Genomic DNA, 24,261 nt, shown 5'->3' with positions numbered 1-24,261 from the left:
TTATAAATAATTTTCTATACATGTCGCCAACTTAGGTTTTCGCGATGGTTACACATGAAATTAAATTAAAAGGTCCCGAATTTTTTTATTATACGCGATTTAGATACGAAAAAATATTTCATTTCCAATTTTATATACATTTAAAACACTAATACATTATTATATACTCAAAAATTTAACCTATAAATCCACGATATTATTTTAATCAAACACCAATCAATACTATAACACCAGGTAATAAAATAATATGTATTCTTTTGCGATCTCACCTCTTATTTGATTTCTAAACAACACCCACTAAATATTTGATTTTTGTCAACATTAAACTGTAACGTCCAGTACAACAAATTGTAAGCAACTAAAGTAACAACTCGGCCACAGTTCAATAATATAATGAAGGTTGAACTGAAAGGCAACAAATTTCATGCAACAACGACGCTCATAATGAGCAATATAACCATATGTCAGGTGTAAAATAAAATTGTTAATAAATAATTATAAAAACGAGGCTAGTAACTTAAAACATAGTCATCTTGAAAAGTAAAGGAGGATAACAAGCACGGAGAAATTCTTAAGTTCCGCTGGCTCAGTCCGTAGTAGTAGGTAAAAGCAGTAGCCAAGTTGAGGAAAGAGTCATTAGATCGAGCCTATAGGATCGAAGAAAATTTTCTCCTTAAATTCGATCTTCGTATCAATAACAAAGAGGGTGTTAGGTAGTACCACAACCGCTTAGAGGTTTGCGCTGAAGTACCTAACACCCAGAGTACTATGAAGGCGTCAATTAAATCTTTCTAGATTGACTATGATTATCACTATATTATCACAGGTATGTTACCACGGTATGCGGTTATGGGTTAATTAGCCAGCGGGAAAGAGGGTATACAGACAGATGTCTGTTTCTAAAACTGTCATATGCCTCTCTGGCCACCATGTATATCGAAGTCCATAAATTAAAATTAATTATTTTATATACGATAACCCTTGGAGGGTCTGTGAAGTCACTAGTGGACACAGGTCTTCTTTAATGACAAATGTTTGATGCCCAAGCTAGCTGGCCCAAAGATTGCAATGACAACATGCGTCAATACACTAACACGGTCACCTACAACTATTACTGGTGCTAATAATACACCTCACGCGAATAATACACGCACTCAATACTCTACATGAAAAATACAGGTTTCATTATAAAGTTTAATCGAAGTCAACTAACGGCATTGCGAACGACTTTCCTTGTAACTCGTCTCCGTGAGAGCATTACAAGGTATTAATATTCTACGCCTACGTTTAGTACACGTATTGCATAATTACCGAACTTCAACATCTTTAAACACTTACACACATGATGTACCTACTATAGTTACTGCGGGTACTCGGTCAAATGCTTGGGTAAATACAGACTGGTAACGAAGTACATTTTGACGGAAGGAAAATTACTCGACAGGTACTTTCGTCATACTCTCATGCGTACCTATACAAAATCATTCCATCAAACATATAATATGCATGTACAATACAATAGCGGCTTGATCAAATTTTGTGCGCCGACAGACGCAATCAACAAAAACTACGTACCGCGAGCATAAAATTTTGGGGGATCTGGATTGAAAAATTACTAAAGGTAAGTAACTTATCAATAAAGATTGATAAGTATAGTTTTCATCAAAAGCTTCACAAACAAACATAAATGCGCCGCAAACCATCGTTACCGCTAGTGTGCAAAAACTTCAACTCGTCTCCTTCAGTTTTTGTCCTCGTGTACCTGACAACAAGTGTACCGTGTCAACGAGGCTTCACAACGAGTTTTGGTAGGTTATTATAATTAATATTGGATGGTAATTTGCAATTACCGCTTATAGAATTAAGCAAGGTATTTGAACAGAAAAAATCTGAGAAAGACGACGTTGACTAGGTAGGTAATTTATTTAACAAGTTTCATCAAGCGAACACATTGTTCATGAGACATTTTGTTACGTTACGATTATAGGTCTCATACTTATTGATGTATTTTAAATGTTTCTGTTTAAAAGTGTGTGTTAGAACTAGAAGACACGTACATTTCAGTAAGTAAAAGCTGATAATATGGTGTACACACGCTACAGTTTTCACCTTCACTAAAAACACAAATATTTCTATAAAGGTGAATATTTCTATAAAGGTGGATTTGCTATAAAGTGACGGGTTAAGGTGTTGCAAAATAGAGTAGTTAAATGCGTAGTAGGAATATGTTATCACCCATTACATACATATATATAATTTTATCTTTTACTGGCTTAATGATGCACACAGGAAACTAGACACTTCTTTCGTTAGTTAACGTTTAAACTTCGTGGTAAATAAGATAATAACCAAATAACAAAGTTGTTAATCTGCGTAGGTAATCTGCTTTACATGTATAACCGAGATTTTCATTTGTAAAGATACCATAACTAAATAACACAAGTGCATTATGATTTTACTAGTCAGCCTTACATTTACGGGCCTGCATTAACAAAATCCTGTTGTCAACAAAGATTGTCTAGTATATATCGTCTGCTTAAAGGTAAAACCACGTAAATGACATTTTCCACAAAAATTCTCCAAGTTATGTACCAGTTGTAAGAAATTCACCATCTTTCTGCAGATAAAACTCTTATTAAGTTCATGGCTTTTTTGTTATTGAGTGAGTTTCACGTGCAGAAGGATAGTGATTTTTCATGCTACAGCTATGTAAATTAAAGATTTTTTGTGGAAAAGTCACTAATGTGGTTTTACCTTTAAACAGACGATATCCACATTGTCTTGAGTTTATCGCGCAGTGGTTTTATCATGCACGTAGCTTAACCGGTGTATCATACGTAGCGTCTAACCAAACGCTCGTGGTTTTTCTTTTTATGTTTGTTTTGCGAGCAAAAAATATTTACATATCGTTAAGGAACTGGTAGTTGTTTTAGTGAAATACGTTGCGATATGCAGATAATTAATTTGAATTTGTTTCATGCGGATAATGTTGTGTATATTTTTAGTATATTTGATGGGAAACTAGTTTGAAAATTACATATAATTATTAGGCAAATTTATATTTTGCAATGAATCAGGTTTTGAATGCTCTTCTCTAAAAACCGGTCATCTAATTAGCAAACGTTTTGATTGAACTCTGTTTTTAGTCTCGTATTTGATTGACGACGCGCATAAAGTAGTCAGAGGCCTTAAAAAGGTCAACAGTGCAGGTATCAGTTAGCAATGACTTTTTCTTCTTAGCAAGGTTTTGTTTAATATCTTTTTTCTTTCTACCTATGTAGTGAGTAGCGAGTGTCGTTCATTGCATTATCAGCGGGTGAAAGAACGGTTAACCAAGTAGGCCTTGTTAACTTCCAATTTACTTTATCTGGAAACGAAATTCAATTTACATCGAAGTATGACGTGAAAAATCTAAATATACGCCTCAAAAAGAATTGACAATCCATAAATGGCAAAATGAGCTATTACAGAAAAAGTCATCTAGTACAAATACACATTACATTTAACTTAAGTTATAAAGTAATCCAATGTATTATTAGCTCAGCAAACACTGTTAATTGAATTGTAGGGTAAAATACAATGATGGCGTTGGATTCTACCTGCCCTGGCCGATCGACACGCCGAGAGATAGCGAGTGCATGTGTTATGGCTAAATTGTGCAGACACACGGGCGGATTTCTTACACTTGATTCAATAGTACATTTTTATTAATAATATCATGTGTATACCATACACACGTACATTCACATACACATAACACATAATCTATAATTCTATTCACATGTGTGTATATAAACTATAATTATGTACATGATATTCTATTAATGATATTTTTGTAATAAATTTAAGAAATGCTTCTTTAACTTATTTTTAATGTTTATTTCATTATTTTTTTGTTTGAGAGTTCTAACTCATAAACGACCTGCTCTAGACAGGTCGTTTATAAGTTTTGATATTTGATACTTTAGTTGTTGTTTCCCGTAAAGATTGTTAAAACGTGGGACCTTTAAGGTAACGTTAGAAGCGCTGCGTATATTTCTGTCATGGTGCCTGATAACTTGTAGGTTTTTATTGAAATAATTTTCTGCTAGTAGTAGAAACTTTACCTGATCATATATTGGTATTATACACATGCTCAGTCCATTTAAATCTGTCATCTATTATTACACCTAGATACTTTTGCTTACGGACGAGTTCAATCGGACTACAAGAGCAATTTCGCTGTTCAGTATGAAGGCACTTGTGATTATGCGCAATAAGTTTTAAATTATATTTTATTGGGTTCTAGAACTTATGTACATCATTTTCGTTTTATTACTATTAAGCACAAGACCCGCATCAGGAGACCACTTTGACAAGAGGGTGAAATCTCTTTGCAAATGAGATAAGGCAATGTCTAGGTCTTTGTTAGCAACTAAGATACATGTATCATCAGCAAATTGATATATTTCAGTTGTTTAGTACGTTGACTGCGTCATTTACATAAGTAATATAGAGTAATGGGCCAAGCACAGATCCTTGAACAGTACCATCTAATACCTTAACCCGTCTGCTGACGTCATCGGATACTTTCACAACATATGACCTATATGCACTAAGTGGACCCCTCATACCACATTCGTTTAGCTTGTCAATAAGTATATCGTGTTTTAGTGTATCGAAGGCTTTACTATAATCAATAAATACGACTAGAACGTGTTCCCTGTTATCAAGATGCTTGTTAACACTGTCGGTAAATTTAGACAGCAATTGTGTGGTACTTTTTCCGCTCTGGAATCCATATTATTTGTCAGTGATAACATTGTTTTTTTTATAAAAAAACTAAGAATTTGTGTAGATACAGTTTTTTCCACTATTTTGTCTACAGTGGGAAGAATAGTTATTGGTCAGTAGTTGACGCATTCATCATTTCTTCCTTTTTTATAAATCGGTCTAACTATTCCGGTCTTGAGTTCATTTGGGTATTTAGCCTGCTTTATTGAAGTATTGATTAAATGATCTATTACTTCTGCAATTTCTGCGTCAATTACTTTTCAATCTTGTGGTCTTATTCCATCAATACCAGGTGCGTTTCTATTATTTAGTAATTTTATTTCTTTAAGAACAGACAATTTCGCTAATTACGTTTAAGGCATTTTATACACTTGCCTACTTCAGATAATGACAAAATGTAATCCTACACTATTATACACGTGACATAACTGGACTGTATCACAGCAATCTACGGCAATTACGTGCTACCATTCAATTATGCACCCGCCCTTATCAACAACGGCTTTTTGCGAATATCGGTATAAATACCATTTCAGTTGACTACAAATCATTTATGACATTTCTTAACGCTTGTGCAAAAGAATCTAATTAGAAAATTATGTTTAGTAGTCGTAGAATTGCGTGAACCGTGTTGTACTAAAAATACGGCCTCATTATATTCCCAAGAGCATTTCTATAATATGAAACATATCCGTAAATAAACAATGGTATATATTACACCCGTATTCAATTGTTAAGTACTTGTTTATCGCACAAACAACACATAAACTCATAAATCGGGTTGGATTCGATATTCATTCGTCAGACATTAAAAAGAGCAATTTCAAACTATACTTATATTTATTGTCGTATATACTCGTAGTTTTATTAATCTTTAGTTTTAGCAGCAGTAGAGCTTCTTGTGAAAAAGTTTGTCCAGGGAAATATTGCCACCTTCCCTATTTCTGCCGCCAATCAGTCATGTAACTATTACTGCGTTCCGGTTTTGAAGGGTAAGGTGCTGGTGAAATTACAGGCACATGGGACTTGTCAACTTATGTATCGGGGTGACTGGCGTATTGGCAGTGCCCCTAAGATCTTTGTGATTTAAAATTCTACATGGCACTGCAACGGCTATGGATAGGCATGTCGCTTACCACCAGGCGCACGACTTGTTCGTCCCGTCACTTGGTATTATTAAAAAAAAGTTAAAGAACGTAATTTCATAGTATAGTAGCTGTGTAAATTATTAAACACATAATTATATAATGTACGAACTTGCAACGTGCATATATGATTATAATCATGCATGTTGTAGTGCCATTGAAAGAAACAAAACTGTTTTGGGAAGTTCATCTGCAAAAAACACATTTGTTGAAAATCCGATTTGTGAGCGTGAGCACAACTCCCAAAAATGTTATCGTAATCAGACGAATACTAATGGAACGCATACGGGATAAATATACAGACGAAGATTCATTTTTTGTATATATGTATGTATATAGATTACAGAAAGATAGATTAACTATATAGACGATACACACAATAAAACCGTCTGAATGAGTACCTTATATTGCATAAGACTATAGATATTGACTGTGTCCATAGCATTGTAAGAAATTTAACTCTTTTTAATATTAACTTCCTTGAAACAAAGACTAACTTGTGTTTTGTATACGTGACAGTACTTGATATATAAATACTTTGTGAGCTCATTGAAGTATGATGTACTTTTGACGAAATGATCATGATTTACAAGTTCGAGTATTGGTGTGTCACTAATTTTGATATAGAATTTCTAATGTTAGTAATTTATAAGGCAAAAGATATGTGCCAGTAGGCTGAGGTATCTGCCTGCGTCAATGGTAAAAGAGCGTGAAGTGTATCGATGTTACGCCAATAATCTTGTTGTCTTTTTGATACACACTGCTCCTGTACCTCAACCATGAGTACACATTATTGTTAGTGTATAGTTGCTCGTGTAGCAACGAACTTTGCCGTAAAATGTTTACGAAATCCACCAAACCCTAGCGTGTTACATGTCGTTGATTACCTACCAGAAGAAACAAAATTTCAAATAAAATGACAAGGTCACTAGCAACTTCAACTCTAAACTTATGGTAGAGGCATTGGAACCATTACCATTAGAACCACCCCATATTTTCGTGTTACTAAAAGCAAATAAGAAACTAAGGTATAAGACCTGAGCACATAGGTTGAAGAGATGAGTTTCCTACTCATTTTCCCCAAGGGAAACTGCCTTACGACTGATCTATAGTACTATGAAACAAGTAGGTACGTTTTGTATATTGAACTGCGATCGTCTGCGAAAAGTGGCGACATGGGCAAATTTAAAAAAGACTTAATTTGTATATTTATAATATGTACCAGTGTATTATAACAGGTCGTGTTTTGTTAATATGAATGTAGTCTCCCAACTCCGCGACGTGCTGGCATCAGAGTTATGATATAATTACCATTGCAGTTTCATACCGTGCATCATGCAACTATTACAATGTCATACAATTAAGTTACTATTTTCTTTCGATACGGGTGTCAATTTACGTCATAAACTAATGAACATTGCAAATAAGATTTTAGAATTTACTTTGAAATTTTTAAAGAAACAATAGAAAACTGGCAAACTGTCAGACGGTTCTTGTTATGAACTGACGTCTAGACACACTTTGTTACATATTATTATACAGAGTTACGTTGAAAAACAAGTTAAGAAACGTTGGTTTGTTTGAAAATTGACTGAAAAATATAGTTTCATTTCCAACGTATATCTCGATTCGCATATTGCTTTGAATCAAACTAGCATGTTGCTAATTTTATTGTTTATCGTAATGTGACTTGGTGTTATAAAAATAAAACACTATGTAAATTATTATCAGTGCATACGTCGTAGGTAATACATCAAAATCACATTTTTGATTGACATTGAGCAATTAGTATTAGATTAGGAATTGATTAGGTTAGGAATTGATTAGGTATACCTAACTAGAATTAGTTTATGATATTGTATTTTGATAAATATTATTACGTACCTAAATACTTATCGTGTGAGCGTTACTTCTGTATGTGTACGTATTTTACCTATTTATATATTATTATAGTAATGATTAAATTTTTTTTCGTTTCAAAGCACTTTCAAATATAATGCAGTACATAAATGGATCAAAGTGAAACAAAAACAGTTGATTTGTTTATCCATCATCGATCTGGCAGCTCAAAACACTGGGTTTTACCTAGTTTAAAAATCCGTTTTTCAAAAATTTTACATTTTCTATACGTTCTTAGATCTAAGTTTCACTGTGCAGATAATAAACAAATAATAATTATTATTATTATCAATATGAGACCAACTAATTAACACAGAATGCATTGGTATGAAGAATTGCGGCAGTAGTATGATATTTTTTGCATCTGTTAGAAATTAGAAACTAACTATAGAGAGTAGTAATAATTTTTTCCGTCTTTCGGATCTTATTGTAATTTTTCTTCAATCATTTCATTTTCTGACATTTTTTCACATACTACCTAATAGAACAAAATTAATAAAATTTACTATAGATACAGTAATGAAATAAACTGGATTCGATACATTTATTACACCAGTGTTGCTAGTATAAATTTTCAATCTCCCGTTTGTCATGTTCTTCTGGTAGAATAATTGATAGATGATAGTTTATTTGCCAACGCGCACACACATCACATGAAATGCAAAGACAGAACAAACAATGAAATAAATACTTAAAACGAACAAAAACGGATTATATAAACAACAAATACAAAATGAAATCAACTTATAATAGAAAAATGTATCATGTGTGCTGCCGTGGCGCATAGGACGCAGCTCAGCGAAAAACCGTCGCAAAAACGACGCGCTGATTTTCAGCTACCTCCCAAAAGGTTACGCGGAATTCAATGCGGGTACAGTTTATTAGAACCTCAATTACCGTTTTCGTGTGTGCTAATTACTAAATTTCAAAGTACACAGTGTTAAAAAAATATACTACAAGGAATTCACCACACTTAATCGCTATAAGTTTGTCATTAAACGTTATGTTCGTGTAATAAGAGCGAAAGAAACGTGTATTTTGCGTCTGTGGCGATTTTAGCGGAAGTGAACCGACAGCGTCTATTTCCCTGTTATTGCGCCGACATAATAGCCTTTTCGGATCGGCTTATGCCGATTATAACAATAATTGTAATGCTTATTACCATACCACATTACGCAACACTTACACTATCAAAGTACGATTTGTAGATCGTATAAAACACTCCGTAACTTAGTCTAAGAGCTCGCCGTGTGCAACAACGGCGACTTTTAGCAGCAATGCAAACGCGATGCAAGCGCGATGCAAACTCGATACAGTAGCGATACTGTAGTGATGCCGTAACTAATCGTCTACCTTTACACACACGCGCGATTTTAAGCAGCAGCGATGCAAACGCACGACAGCACGGATACCGATGCAGTCGCGCGTTTGCATCGATGCCATCATCACTTATAAATCGCAAGTGTACTAAAAAAAGTGTAAAAAAAAAGTATGTACGTGTGCTAAAAGTCGCCGTGTGTAATCTCTTAGTGTTTAATTTATGTCAAAACAATATCCATTCATATCCGTTTTAATTATGGTAATAAATAATATGTTTATTATATACAATTTAACATACAAAGAAACTTTTTAAATGACTAAAGAAAAAAAGAAAAAATCATATACATATTTACTCAAGTAATTATAATTTTTTAACCAGGTCAAGGTTGTCTGTCACTTGATTTTGGAAAATCTTTCGTTTTTGCGTATATTAATTGCACAAAACGGTTTTTTTCTATTAACAACGTGACTCTTGATAAATTATTTATCTAGTAACTCAGTTACTGAGAGTGGCAGCTCAATCTATAATTTCGAAACCACATCCCTGTTTTCGGGTTTTTGTTAATCTAACCTTGGGTACTACTAGTTTGTCTTTATTTTTGGCATTATATGTATATGTAGGTATCTGTATGTCTCTCAATCTACACGATTCCGCGTTAATAGGTGTGTTAACTCGCTAAGTGCAAAAGTATCTCTTGGAAGTGAGTGACACGGTCATGTGAGACGGACGAGCTTTCGCACCTTGCATGGATTGATATTTTCTCGAACATTGCGGGAAGGTACAACATGTTGTGACAACCGCAAAAATTAAAAAGATATAAGTAATATCCTGTATTTATTAGTATTTAACACAGACCACATAAATACTCTTCCGTGGTATTTAAGAAAATTTTCACAAAAAATAGATGGATGTCATGGTAGCAAAAACATCATGACGTTCAATAACAATTAAATATTTCAATTAATATAGCAACATCTCTGTCAGTTTTCTGGTAGCTGCAAAGTTACCTGGCTGAGTCAAGAAACTTTCATAAGTTCTCATAGGTGGCGCTACAGCAAAAAAGCCGTTCAAACTCAATACAAAGATCCGTAACAACACATAGTGAAATTCGTTAGATCTGTTGGCTCGATCCGTAGCTCAGTTGGCAGGTCGGTAGCCACGTTGAGACAAAACAGTCGCTGGTCCGAGTCCAGTCGGGTCAAAGGATTTTTTTTTGTGTTCAATCTTTTTATCAATAATAATCATAATATTTTATAGTTCGAAGGAAATTTGCTTCCTATATAGGAGATTCTTCTTCTTCACTCCCACCGTTGGTGCCTATACCACTAAATATATTCGAAACGAGAGCTCTTTTATTGGTTAATCTTTATCGATGAAATTTATGTGTTACAATAGATTTACACAACTCTACTGTTCTTCAACACAGATTCTGCCAGCGTGGAGGATAATGGTTCAATTTATCTCTTTAGGGAGGTCTGTGCCCACTAGTAAGATGTAATTATGGAGTTCTTAGGTTTTTGGGATTGTAACACATTAAACATGAAACTATATTTTCGGATCTAAATGTTGTCATTATATTTGTTGTTTTGAAACAAACATTTCACGCCTTTTACGGGTCTTACGTACCAGTTATATCTAACATCCATGCAGACCACCGTATTGTGAACTATAGTTACAAAACTGATTGTCCCTAATTACAGGTTTCTTACCACGACATGATTTCGTTTTATTTTCCCAATAAAAACAAAAATACTTTAACGTCGATTTCGCGTGTATATACAGTGAGTGTGGTTTCTTGGAAATAAGTGAGTGACAATGGTCAATGGTAAAATGGTTGAGCCACAAATAATCGAGATGAGTAGTCGTCGACAGCGAAAGAGGGTAAAGAGATATATCTGTACTTAAAGCTGTCACCTGCCGCTAGCCAGCCATCCCTGACCATGGAACGTGTAACTCTTCCGAATTATCGGGAAAATAAAAAGAAATCATATCATGGTAAGAAACTTGTAATGAGTGATAAATCAGGTAGTGAAAACACGAAAGCCTTAAAATGTATAGTTTCCTTAGTTCTAATAACCAAATAACATTCTAATTTAAGATTGTTTTTATAATGAACGCCCCTTCGTCGCTTTGTACCACACACAGGAATATTTCAAAATGATTTTTTGAACAATTCCAGAGAGGTCTTCGTAATTATTGTTATACGTGTTGACGAGTATAATGAAATTCCCTACGTAACGCATTTGACACTCTGTGGAATTCTTGTATTTCTTTTCATTCAAAGTTAAGACAAAATATTTGTGTGTAAAATGAATACAAAAAATTACGGAGTATACAATGAGTGTTATAACTTAATAATTTATGTATACACATATATACACTTAACTTGAAACTCAATATTAATTCATAACATTGTAACCATTAATATTAATTCAATGATGAGCTAATGAAGGAACGAAAGTTTCAACCAGTGTTGGGTGTTAATCAATTAACTTTCAATCAATAATTAAATCAGATTAAAAAATCAATTCAATTGATATTGCAATTGATTTTAATTGCAATTGATTTCAACTGAATTGATTTAATTTGCAATTAAATTTGCAATTAAAATCAATTCCGGCCGGTTGGGGGCCCCGGTTGGGAACCCCGCTTGGGGGCCCCTGTAGGCCCCCTAACTTGTCCCCAGCAGGCCCCTAACAGGCACCCACAACCAACGCCCTAACTCACCCCCATATGCCCTATAAATTTATCATAAGTGTCAATTTTAATTATTAATTGTTAATCAAAAACATTGAAAAGATTGAAGATTGATTAATTGTTAATTGTAGATATTTGCGATTAACGATTAATCAATTGTTAATTGCGGTTTTCGCAACTAACAATTGATCAATCGTTAATTGCTGTTTCGCAATTGACAATAAAATTAATCAATTGTCAATCTTTAATTGCCAGAACAAATAAATTTTGCCCAACACTGGTTTCAACTACAAGTTTTTCCACTTGTTATGTAACATCCCATCTTTATACTTTATTAATAATGTATTTATATACTTTTATTATTGGTATAGCAACATTTCGAAGTACCTGTCAGAACACATTTGAATTTGCAAATCCAAATCCATATTTTTACCAAAGACTTAAAATAACATAACACATTATACAAGTGATAAAATGAAATATATATAGTATTGCCCACTATAAATTACAACAAAACAGTTACTAAGATTACTGATTATTAGAGTACTGAGATTTATAAAATGAATTTTGACTTCGAATAAGCAAAGTTCTTTATTCGACCATATGTTTTTTTTTATTAATGTTATTTTTGAACCGATTTTGATGATTCTTCTATTGTTGCAAAGAGGATACCTCAGCAGTTGTTCAATTTAAATTTCAAGAAAATATTCCACCGCTAAGGGTGGCAAACTATAGGGGATGAATGACGTTGGAGATCGGTTTTTTTATTCGTATTTACAAAAGAAAGAAATTGTGAAGTAAACCCAAAGTTTAATTAAAAAGAACAACAAACCGTTTCATTGTCAATTTTTTTTGAGACACATTTTTGTAGTGATTCTACCCGGGTAAACACTCAAAATGGGAATATACCAGGGAATATTCCCTCAATGGGAATCCACCCGATAAGTATGTATTCGGGTATTTATGTGTTTATTGCTAATATGTACTTATTTGACACAGTTAGAATGTTGAGGCAGGCTTACGGTTCGTATTTCCGTATATACATAAACGAAAACTAAAATTTCATAATGTGTAACACAGTTTTATCCAAGAAATATTAATTTTAATTGTTAAAATATGTTACCTTAATTGTTTATAATTTCATCATAATATTTTTAAACTAGAAGGAAACACGCACATAAATGGCGTGCATGGCATTTAAAGATATAAAATCACGTTTAGCCTTTCTGTTTCCTGGTTTTTCTTTTTTAATTGACCACAATGCAGTAAGGGACATTATTTTGACTGCCGTTGAATCACGCAGAGGGAATTGTATAAAACCCATCCACCTAACAGCCTACATGATAGATCCTAAATAGAAGGAATTGAATTAGATATAGAAATCACGGCCATGAATTTTAATCACGAGAAAGGAAAGCAGTTCAACTTAGACGTTATGATTGACTTGGCAAATTATAGAGCAAGAGAAGGATTGTATGGAAAATCTTCTGATTGGAGCAGCCTCCAGAACATGAATCCACTTGCTTGGTAGAAAAGAATATAATAAATAGTAAATAATATAGTAAAACCAAACCTCTGAGCAAAGTTGTAACTTGCCTTTTAACAGCTCCCTGTATCTCAGCTGCGTTCTGTTGCAGTTACATTCAGCGTCCATGAAAATACCGACAGTGTTATATGAAACCGGCTAACCACAGACAGAGCTGCAAAACTGGCCTATATATCTTATAACTGAACTGGCTGCATAACTAAAGAGACGAAGAAGCAGAAGAATAGGAGGAACCTAATCCAAGTCCTCTTGAGGCTAGTCCATTAACCATTCCCACATTAAACTTTACTGAACCGCAACCATCAACTGCTGGAAGCAACATGAAAGAGAATTAGAATTTTGCGATGTAGGAACAGGAACATTCTCCAATGACAGTGATTAATATAATATGATTCAAATTTTCATATTCTAAACAAACTTATAGTTGATTCATTTTTTTTGCAAATCCTTGCCTGGAAGGGAGTTCCATTTGTCAATTGTGCGACAGAGAAAGGTGCCACCAATCCTTTTAGTTCGCGAAAGAATACGACTAGTTGGAAATTAATACTAATAAATTAATAGAAAAGGATTCTACAGTTATCTTCTGTAATGCTTGTCATCGAGGTGAAAGTATTTGCCAATTAGCGTAAGATACTCGCCGATTATTGCCCAGAGTGCGCCTTACGTACAGGAAAGGACAGGTATGTCGTGCGTCTCACGTACGTGGACGAAAGGCGTATCTAAAGTTATGGAAAAGACATTCATAAATATGACCGTGGCAGATCTTTAAGAATGTATGTCTTTAGTATCATAAGTGTGTTTCGAATAATAAACAAGAAAATTTAAATTTGAAAACTGAAACGAATGTCAGTCTTATCCAGTTTAAAAGTGGAAATCCATAATCAATGTCATAATTCAAATAATTCGATAACTCCAAAACAATCTGGTATTAATCCAGTGTTTGTAGTAATTTTGATAAGTTTACGTGACTCGTGGATAAACGATAACTTTTTACACGATAAAACTTTTCCACAGGTAACTGATTGATTGGCATTGGCGACCTCGTTGACAGCGAAGAAGTAATTCCGATTTGTGCATATTTTTAATTAACAGTTATCAATATTTATGAAGCGCGTCTTTGAATCTTTAATACGTAGATCAGAAATACTTTTAAATTAATAGTCGTCTTTTGGACGGCCAGTTGTGCCAGTAGTCCAGGGTTAGAACTTTTTTGTGCTCTTATTAAACCACTTGCTTTTTTGTGCTATACTTTATTTTTTTTACAATTAGAAAAACCGTAGACGAAGAAGCAGTGATCGTACCACTTACTGATTGGAACCTCCGTTTCTTTAAGTTTTTTATAGTGCAAGTCTTTGAAATATATTTAGATAGAGTTTGTGAAGACAGAAAATGTTCATTTAATAGTTAGTAAATGCCACAAATTCAAAAAAACGTATTAATTAACATAATGGTGTATAGTAATAGATACGTTTGAGCATTTATTTTTACGGTTTTTATTAAATGGCGTTGCTTACAAAATGACAGAATGAAATGACGCCTTAAGTGGCGCCTGATAAAAGACCCAGACCCATTTGTCTAAGGCTAAAAAAACGAAGTATATAGTAACTAGTGATACTGTTTTCTATTACTTATTACATTTTGCGTCAACTCAATAAAGGACATTCAGCGCATTAAATTTATTTATATATTCAATACCTGTGTAATTACAATGTACCTTCTAGAGGTACTCGATTCTTTAGTGACGTTAGAAGTAGCGTAAATAAATATAGTACTTTTATTATAATTGTATATAATTACGTGAACTCACTGTTACCTTCGGCGACTAATGTAACGTATATTTAAAACCCATAACGAGGAAGGGTGTAAATAATTACTTTGTATGAAAATATCCTTAAATCGATTTTGCTTGTTTTCGATAGTTTTTTTACCGCAAAACGTAACGAACGGTATTTACAGTAACAATGTAAAAGACAAGCCATCAACAACAAACATTACAACTACACCAATCACCTAATCTAATCTAAATCTAATAATAATGCTTTGAGTACCAGAGCAACGAAATTCACAAAAACCAGAATGACCAGAACCATTTCAGAAAAGTTAGTTTCATTTGTAGATGCAATTTTAAATTATCCATGAACGTCAAGCTAAAGGGACGATGAGGGGACGAAATTGGAAATTGTTATTATGGAACTCAAACCCTAAATGCCACGGATATGTTATTACACGTCATCAACATGTCCGCCGCCGTTATAAGTTTCATTCAACTTTTACCGTCTGTCCTTGCAACATTTGCCGTACAGTTCAATACAATTCTGTTATTTGTATGCCCAAGTTACTTTAAGAAACTAAAATAATAGCACTAATATTGATTTACGTCGTCAATGTTCCTGCTGTCAATGAAAGAAATGGGTTTCTAATAATTCTGGCTTGCCATAGATAAAATTATTTATCAGTGTAATTATTGAAACTCGAACCAGTGCAAGTGTCTTCAATCGATGATATAGAGGATGCTATAGAGCGAACCAGCAAATCTTACAAATTTCTCCATGTTCCCGTCGTGTATCTTTGTATTGGATTTTAAACGGCCTTTTTGCCGTAGCGCCACTTATATGAGAACGGTTGGAAGAGCGGTAGCCCTGGTTAGGCATACAGACACTGGTTGGAATCCAATCAGATCGAAGGAATTTTTCTTTGTGCTTGTCTTTGTATTTTTTTTATGACATCATTTTTTTATCAATAATAATAATAAATTAGTGAAGGAAAGTGGAATACAGTAGTTGACATAGCGTCTGTCACGGTTTGCTAGAAGACATTGGATCGATTCGATCTTTGTATTACTTAATAATTATAACAAACTACTGAAGTAATTTCACAAAAAAAAATTGAATATCATGGTAGTGAAACATCCTGACTTTCAACTTACTTAATTAAACTAAATTACTAGAGTATATTTTAATCGGCTTCAAAAAAAAGGAGATTCTCAATTCGGCTGCATTTTTTTTTGTATGTTACTCCGACCGTTGTTGTCAACTGATTTCGATGATTCTTGTTTAATTGGAAACGAGGTACTTCTGTAGTGGCTTCAAACTTGTAGTGGCTTTAAACTTGAAGAAAATATTTCACCTCTAAGGGTGCCAAATTAGGGAATGAATCCAGTTTATTGGATTTCATTAACTTTCCGTTAACCGATTTCAATAAAACTTGGCAAATATATGTAATTCCACAAACTTTTAAGTTCGGCTCTTTTTTATAAAAACGTTATCACAAAAGTATATAAATATCAAGGTGGTTAAAAACATCGTGACATTTATTATAAATAAATGTCATAAATAAATCTAATTTTTATTTTAATACTTCTTGATTAATTGCTTTTGTTAGTCTTATGCCAGATATAAATATATTGAAACTGACACTATTTTATGGGGCCCGTTTTTCCATGCATTAGTGATTTTACGTCGTATATAGGTACTATAGTGCTAGATTTACACAGCAAATTGTCTGAAAGGAGCTATTTATTATTAAATATCGATTTTAATATCCTGTTATAAAACTTACTTTTCAATCAATAACTCGTTTACTTTTTTGATGCACTAGAGCTCCTTGAGAATGAGTTTGTCCAGGGAAGTATTGCCATCTTACCTATTTCTGACGCCAAGCAGTAGGTAATGTAATCATTACTGTGTTCTGGTTTTGAAGGGTAAGGATGTTTGGTGAAATTACAGGCACATGGGACTTGTCAACTTGTGTCTCAGGGTGACGCGCAATGGCAGTGCCCCTCAGAATTGTGCGATTTAAAGCTCTGAGTGACACTGCAAGTTATGGACAGGCGTGTAGCTTACCATCAGGCGCACGACTTGTTCGTTCCGCCACTTGAAATCATAAAAAAAACTTTAGTTGAGATTCATTATATCAATGAGATGATTTGCTCGCTACGAATAATCCACACATAACTTTGATTTGCTGCAGGCTTTAACCGTAATAAGAACAGTGACCGACAAGCGATTTTTTACAGCTCCATACCCATATTTCAGTTTAAAAACCAACGATTAAATGAATCGCAGTAAAAAGAAAATGCACCAAATCATACCTGATTTGTTCTGCACTGTAATAATTAGTAAGAACTTATCAAAAATGGCAATCAATGCATTGATTGGCATTTAACATAACTGTAAACAATCGACAAGATTGTGACTAATGTGCGAAATTTGTCACAATAAAGGCTGTTTCTGTATGTTTTATTACTACAATGAACCTGTTTACCTGTGAATTAATAAAAAAAACTTCTGAGAACGAAGATCTACTTTCTTAGTCGAAGTTAAGGAAAACTGAAATAAAATATATAAAGAAATGAAAAAAAGAAAAGTTGTAAGAAGAAGTTATATTGAAATGTATTAAAAGCGTGGGATACTTTGGTTTTACCGATTGTTGCCTATTGAAAACTATTTTTAGGAACTTTTTTCTTTAGTCTGATTTAATCGGCCATTGCCAAGAGACCTGCAAAGACCCCGAAACGATGGTTCGTTTGAAAAAACAAATATAAGTGATTTTAGATACAAAAAAACAGTTTCTTTTCCAATGTATAGAAGTGAAAAAAGATGAATTTAAATTAAATCCTGAAAAAGTGCACAGGGAAGACACAGAGTACGCCTCATTCGACAATAGCCTTGCTCTAAAGTTTTTAGATAAATGAGATTTCAGTATTTGTTTAGTTTTGAAACTTTAATGTAAACATACACATATAACCTTAAAGATACACCAAATTCTATTCTGTGGTATCACGACGGTATAAAAATTTATCAAACAATTTTTTCTATAAAAACTTGATAACATTTTTAATCAATTTCTGTATTGAATAAGTCTTTATACAGTTCACGATTCTAATCAATATTGTAGGTGTACTTGCTCCAAATCTACATATCTTTATACGCCACATCAATTACACACATTTCGTTCATTAGAAATTTAAATGTTACTATCTAATTAATACAATAGAAATTCATTGACATTGCTGCATATGATAACGCTTTCGTACAGTATTTCTATTCAGTTTCGTCCCGAAATAGACACGTGACATCAAAATAAGGAGGAAAAGGAAAATTCATTTACGTATTTGGTTATAGTTACTTTTTTAAATTTGTTATCGTCTTTTGAACAGTCGTCAACATTAAAAATAAGGTTTCTTTACTTAACATACGTACTCGATTAACCTCTGTACAACATACTGTTACATACAACACGCGTATTCTATAATTTATCACTCTATACTACTACGCGAGTACTAGACGTTATTGGTTATCGTACACGTATCTTGATGGCAAGCATTACTGTAATATATTCTATGATCTGTACGTATCTATCTGTCTTATTTACCAAAGACACTAAATATGTGCTGATAATAAAATAACACGGTTTTCAACTTTTACATAATGACTTTATAGTAATATCGTGAGGTTGTCTAATAAGCTGTGTAAACTGTTGGGCAATGACCGCCTATGTGATAGGATTGTAAAAAGTAACACGTTAAGTACTTGACTGTACCTGTCAGACGGGACAGCTTTCGAGAGTTTCCACGTAAAGTGTTTAGCAAGCAGTGAAGTTTGGCCCCTTTGTTAATCCAGGATAATTTGTCATACTCATACAAAAACTTACTTTAAAAGGTAAACACTTCACAAGAAATATTTTATCATTAGATACAATCAATACAAAAAATCGACTGATTAAATTGTTTTATTACCTATTCCACAAGAAAATCTGTGCATTACTATTTTATGTCAACGACAAAAAATACGTCGTTAGACACGAACAATAAAATATTATAAGTATCTATAGATACATTACTTAGATTACACTTAGGCGAAACTCGAGTGTGAATTTTTCATGAATTTTTTTTCATAATACCAAGTGACGGGACGAACAAGTCGCACACCTGGTGGAAAGCGATACGCCTGGCCATAACAGTTGCAGTGCCACTCAGAGTTTTAAATCGGTAAGATCTGCTCCCCTCACCCAAAGACATAAGTTGACAAATTCCATGTGCCTGTAATTTCCCCAGCACCTTTACCCTTCAAAACCGGAACACAGTAATGCTCACATTACTGCTTGGCGGCAGAAATAGGTAAGGTGGCAGTACTTCCCTGGACGAACTCTTTCACAGGGAGCTCTACTGCTAGTAAGTGAAATGGGTAATCTAAGTCATTATAGTGTAATTTAAATTTTATTGAATATCCAGATGCTTTTACTACCATGACATTATTTTTTTAAATACTCCTATCAAATTGCCACATCGGGGCCACTGCTCTTACCAAGTGAGCTACAGACCCAATGAGCATATCTTGTGAATTTCTCTATGTGCTAGTTTTATAATGTACTTTTCATGCACCTTTCAATGGTATAATAAAATATACACGGTTTTGAAACCAAATTATTTCTGTGTTACACTCATAAATTTCCTTATAGGATTCCACCATAGAAAATAATAAAATTACATAATTTTACGAAAATTCACATACTTATAGGTTTTATCTCGGACTCCGCGATATACATATATACGATACTCTTCGTTCGTATCTTGTTTTGTTTTTTCCATTCTTAAAATCCGGTTATTTTGTGGTGGATAGTGGGACAGATTTTGTTTTCCTTACTCTTGGAATTCCATTAACAGGAAATCCTTAGTTTATGTACTTACACGATGTGGCCTTAGTGGCCAATGTTTTTACAATGTGGATAGTTTTACAAATGTCGTAAATTCGTAGTCAATCTTACATTTACAAATAAAAACGTTTCCAAACTATCGATTCAACACACGATCAACTTTACAAACAACCGCTTACACCAGACTGAGCCTATTGCTGTCGCCGCTATTAACTGATCTCCAACCAAGCTTTCCTTTACAGCACAGAAATCAAGAAAACATTGCGCAAAGAGGGCAGCACAAAATAGATGGTAAAAGGACCCCAAGATTATCTAGCCCCAAGATTCCCAAATTACTCTATACGGACCCTGAATGTCTATGGGATGATCTAACGAGTTCATGATAAGTAAAATATATTTGAGGGAGCGAGATAGAAAGTTTTCACTTAAAAATCTTAAAAACTATGTTTTCCGCGTACCCACGAACCGTGGACGCAACTAATCATGCATAATTCTGACGTGCCGTTGTCCGTACAATACCGCAGGATATTGAATAGGCAAGCCGATGTAGAAGTTACGCTGTAATGAAGCTAGATACTACTAACTTGGAAAATATATTTCCTAGGCAAGCTGATGAAAATCGTGTTTTATGAACCCTTTGCAACTAATGTAGTGTCTACGATACATAAAGAAGAAATTGGCGATTATTAAATATTATAGCACTGTCAGAGACCTGTGTAAAACGGCCAAAAGCGAGTTTGATAATAATTACCAAATATACACTTAAACAATGTAATAAGGCGTATGTTAGTAAAGCAATGAATGTTTTGGTAGCTTGTTTGACATATAATGACTATGTAGATGTGGAAACTCTATGTAAAGATTCCGTTACAAGCCGTGGGAAAATTTGTTACATAATCAAGGTATAAACATGCAAGAAAATTTAAATATCGAGAAAATTTTGTATTTATTAGCTACATTGTGAAGTTGCTATTAGTCATTGTGGAAAATTTTAAACATTCTGTTCATTGATTTTTCAGGAAACCATTATCGCCGCGCCGGTAAAAACCTACAGCCTGTACATACTGTACAACTATAAATAGTAGTTCCTTCTTCCTAAAACTGCTCACCGTGAAAGTACAGCTTATGTATTTGCGAAGATATTAACAAGTTCTCGTTAATCAATAACGTCAACAAAACTTTCTATTTTATGTCCAATTTTCTGCTTGTGATATTCGCAAACGTATTTGTAAAATTAGGTAAACACGTGTCATCTATTGATGTATTTGAGCATTTTGAATGACAACCGAAGGCTGGTGAGGTTTGATATAATAGTAATAATAATATCTGATTAGATAATTTAGTTACTTGTACGCATCAAAATATAAATGTTGACCTTGCATGGAACGTGTTACTTATTAAACATTATCAATAGACGCGACTATTTTTAAACATTCAGCGTACAAGTAACAACGGTAGATTGTATATTATGAATTCCGAAATTCAAAATTTAAACTATTTTTTTCTTTTTTTTTGCGAGACCAAGTGACGGGACGGGACATATACCAGTTGCAGTGCCACTCAGGGCTTTAAATCGCAAAGATCTGAGGCGCACTGCCACTGCGCTCGTCACCTTGCCCTTTGCCATCATATTGCCTGTAATTGCACTAGACCCTTAGGCTCAATTTATATTGCGGCGGAACATAATGGTTGCGAATTTTCGTAACGATATTATACATAGCATAATGAATTATGGTCAATTGTGTAACGTACAAACTAGATACGAGCCAAAATCTTCTCGAGAATGCTCACGCATTCGCGAAAATGCTTTATATACTTTATGTTGTACCTATGCAAATGAGCGAAAATTCTCAAATAGACGACGTTTAGACGTCGTCATGTAATTGTCTCGTAATATATTATAAAATGAAACAAAACTTAAAATTGATAACAGTGTCTTCTGATAATTGCAAAGCTTTCACAGCCTCTGTGGCCAAACGGTTTGCACTCTAGGAAATGATTTTCTGAGTTGCTCTGATATTAATGGTACAGGAAATTTCCTAGTTTGATACCAGATAATTTGCCGAAATTCTGAAAGTCGCGGCTTCATAAGTCTAAGTTTATCGGAGATAAATAGAAAAGAAAAATGCCCGAATGAACACACTAACGTTTACCCCAAAGCATATACCTTCTAAGGTAAAAGTATAAATAACCATTTTAAGCAATAGATACCATGGAGTACTAGATACTGCTAAATAAAATTCATATTCAAAATGAAACGTAATTTATGTAAATCATAGTAAAGAGAAAAGATCGAACTTTTAGAGTAACTTTTTTTTTGGTCGTACTGTAAATTAAGCATTATAAAAATCGTGAGGAACATTCTAAAGCAGCAGTAGTTCACCTTACGAGATTCCGGTTTAGAATTCATATCAGGTTTAAGATATACCTCTATAACCTTATGATTAGTTTTTTTCACATCAAGGATCGACTGCGCGTGATAATTTTGGAGTAAAATAGAAATTACCCAAACATAAGAAAATAAATACAAAAATTCCAATCCTTTTAAAGCAAAACAAAAGTCTTGATTTGTGTTCGTAAATTCATGATTACAACAAGGTGCGTCAGTGGTCATCGTTCAATAGAGACACGACGCACAATAAACCATTCTGATATCGTTATTAACATATTGTCGAATTTAAAGACATCTTTATTTCATAGGTAAGGACACATTGGAAAACCTCAAATTGATTAAACACTACTAATCATTCGCTAGGTAGAGTCCCTTGAAAAGAATGATACAGATGTTCATATACATTTCCCGGGAGATATTCATAGAACACATTCTACGCAACTCATACAATTTCATTCAAATGCAACAAAATAATATAATAATAATAACGCACACACTTAACATAGCCCCGCACTAGGGAAACCCTGTGTTTTTTTGCGGGTGCCATGGACACACACATGGACAACCACAAATTACACCCAAACTCACGAGAGAAATAAATGTAGGCCATACAAATATTTCTCCCGGTCCGGGAATCGCAATGGGACCTCTGCGTGACAGTCCGACATGGTAATCCTTCGGCCACGGAGGCAGTTAATAAAGACATTGCCTTGAAATCTACCTCAAAATGTTGAACATTGACAAATGCAGCGTTAAACTAGTTAGGCAACTACACTATTGTATTAGGAAATACACCAGGTTAATAATCACATCACATGTTGCTTTACTATCGCATTTAAGTCTGTCATGATAGTTTATAAGTGATTTTAAAAATAAATTAATTAATTAATTAATATTATAAACATTTTAACGACCTTTGCATGATACAGTGCTTCATGTTGAAACGTTGTTTAAATTAGTACATATATACAGTAGAACGTGGTAGTAAGAAAAAGTCTGCACGACTTTTCAAAACAAATTTTACAATCTACAAAACAAATTTAATCAATCTAACCGAAGTCCCAGTTTTTAAAGAGTGAAAGTGCTGATGAAACTACAAAAATATGGGTGATGGGTGCAGTGGCAGTGTACCTCAGAATTTTGCTATTTAAAAGTTCTAATCTAAGTGACACGTGGTAATTGTCACTTATTTTTAATAGCAGTAGAGCTCCTTGTAAAAAAGTTCGTCCAGGGTAGTACTGCCACCTTACCTACTTTTACCGCCAAGCAGTGATGTCAGCATTACTGTGTTCCGGTCTTGAAGGGTAAGGTGCTGGTGAAATTACAGGCACATGGGACTTGTGAACTTATGTCTCAGGGTGACAGGCGCAATGGCAGTACCCCTCAGATCTTTGCTATTTAAAGCTGTTGAGTGGAACTACAACTGTTATGGACAGGCGTATAGCTTACCATCAGGCGTACGACTTGTTCGTCCCGTCACTTGATACCATACAAAAAATGGACGCAAGACATATTCATCCCGTAATTTATAAAAAATGTTTGGGTGAAACACTCACAGTCAAGTCAAATAAGAGATAATTTGCGAACGGGTTTCTTATTGCCGTACAGACTGTAAGCAAAAACAAAAATAATAATTCTTTAAACAAAAGACTCGGCATTATATATCATATAAAAACTTGAAAAGGTTAACCCGTAAATACGGAATTTAGAAGGTAAACGAACTTTGACGACTAATTTATGACTTGTAGGTACATGAATCGGAACGATTCATTCACACTGGCGTTTACAAACGATGACTCGATTGTTTACATTTTAAAATACAATTTTCCGTGTA

At 33.9% G+C, this 24,261-nt stretch overlaps 1 protein-coding gene across 4 annotated transcripts in view; it reads right to left on the bottom strand.

Annotated features, from left to right (window-relative positions):
• Positions 1-24,261, bottom strand: part of LOC113236488 (cystinosin homolog) — a 72,565-nt gene that overhangs the window by 18,991 nt on the left and 29,313 nt on the right. For 3 of the 4 annotated variants that reach the window (XM_026472580.1, XM_026472577.1, XM_026472581.1), the window contains exon 1: positions 270-381. The exons of the other annotated variant lie outside the window; for it this stretch is intronic. The gene's annotated coding sequence lies outside the window, so the exon portion shown is untranslated. Of the gene's footprint in view, positions 1-269; positions 382-24,261 lie in introns of those variants that run through there. 4 annotated transcript variants of the gene reach the window in all.

Source organism: Hyposmocoma kahamanoa, unplaced genomic scaffold (genome assembly GCF_003589595.1).
Source record: "Hyposmocoma kahamanoa isolate Upper Pololo Valley unplaced genomic scaffold, ASM358959v1 92, whole genome shotgun sequence".
NCBI lineage: Eukaryota > Metazoa > Arthropoda > Insecta > Lepidoptera > Cosmopterigidae > Hyposmocoma > Hyposmocoma kahamanoa.
This window is presented reverse-complemented; position numbering and strand designations above follow the sequence as displayed.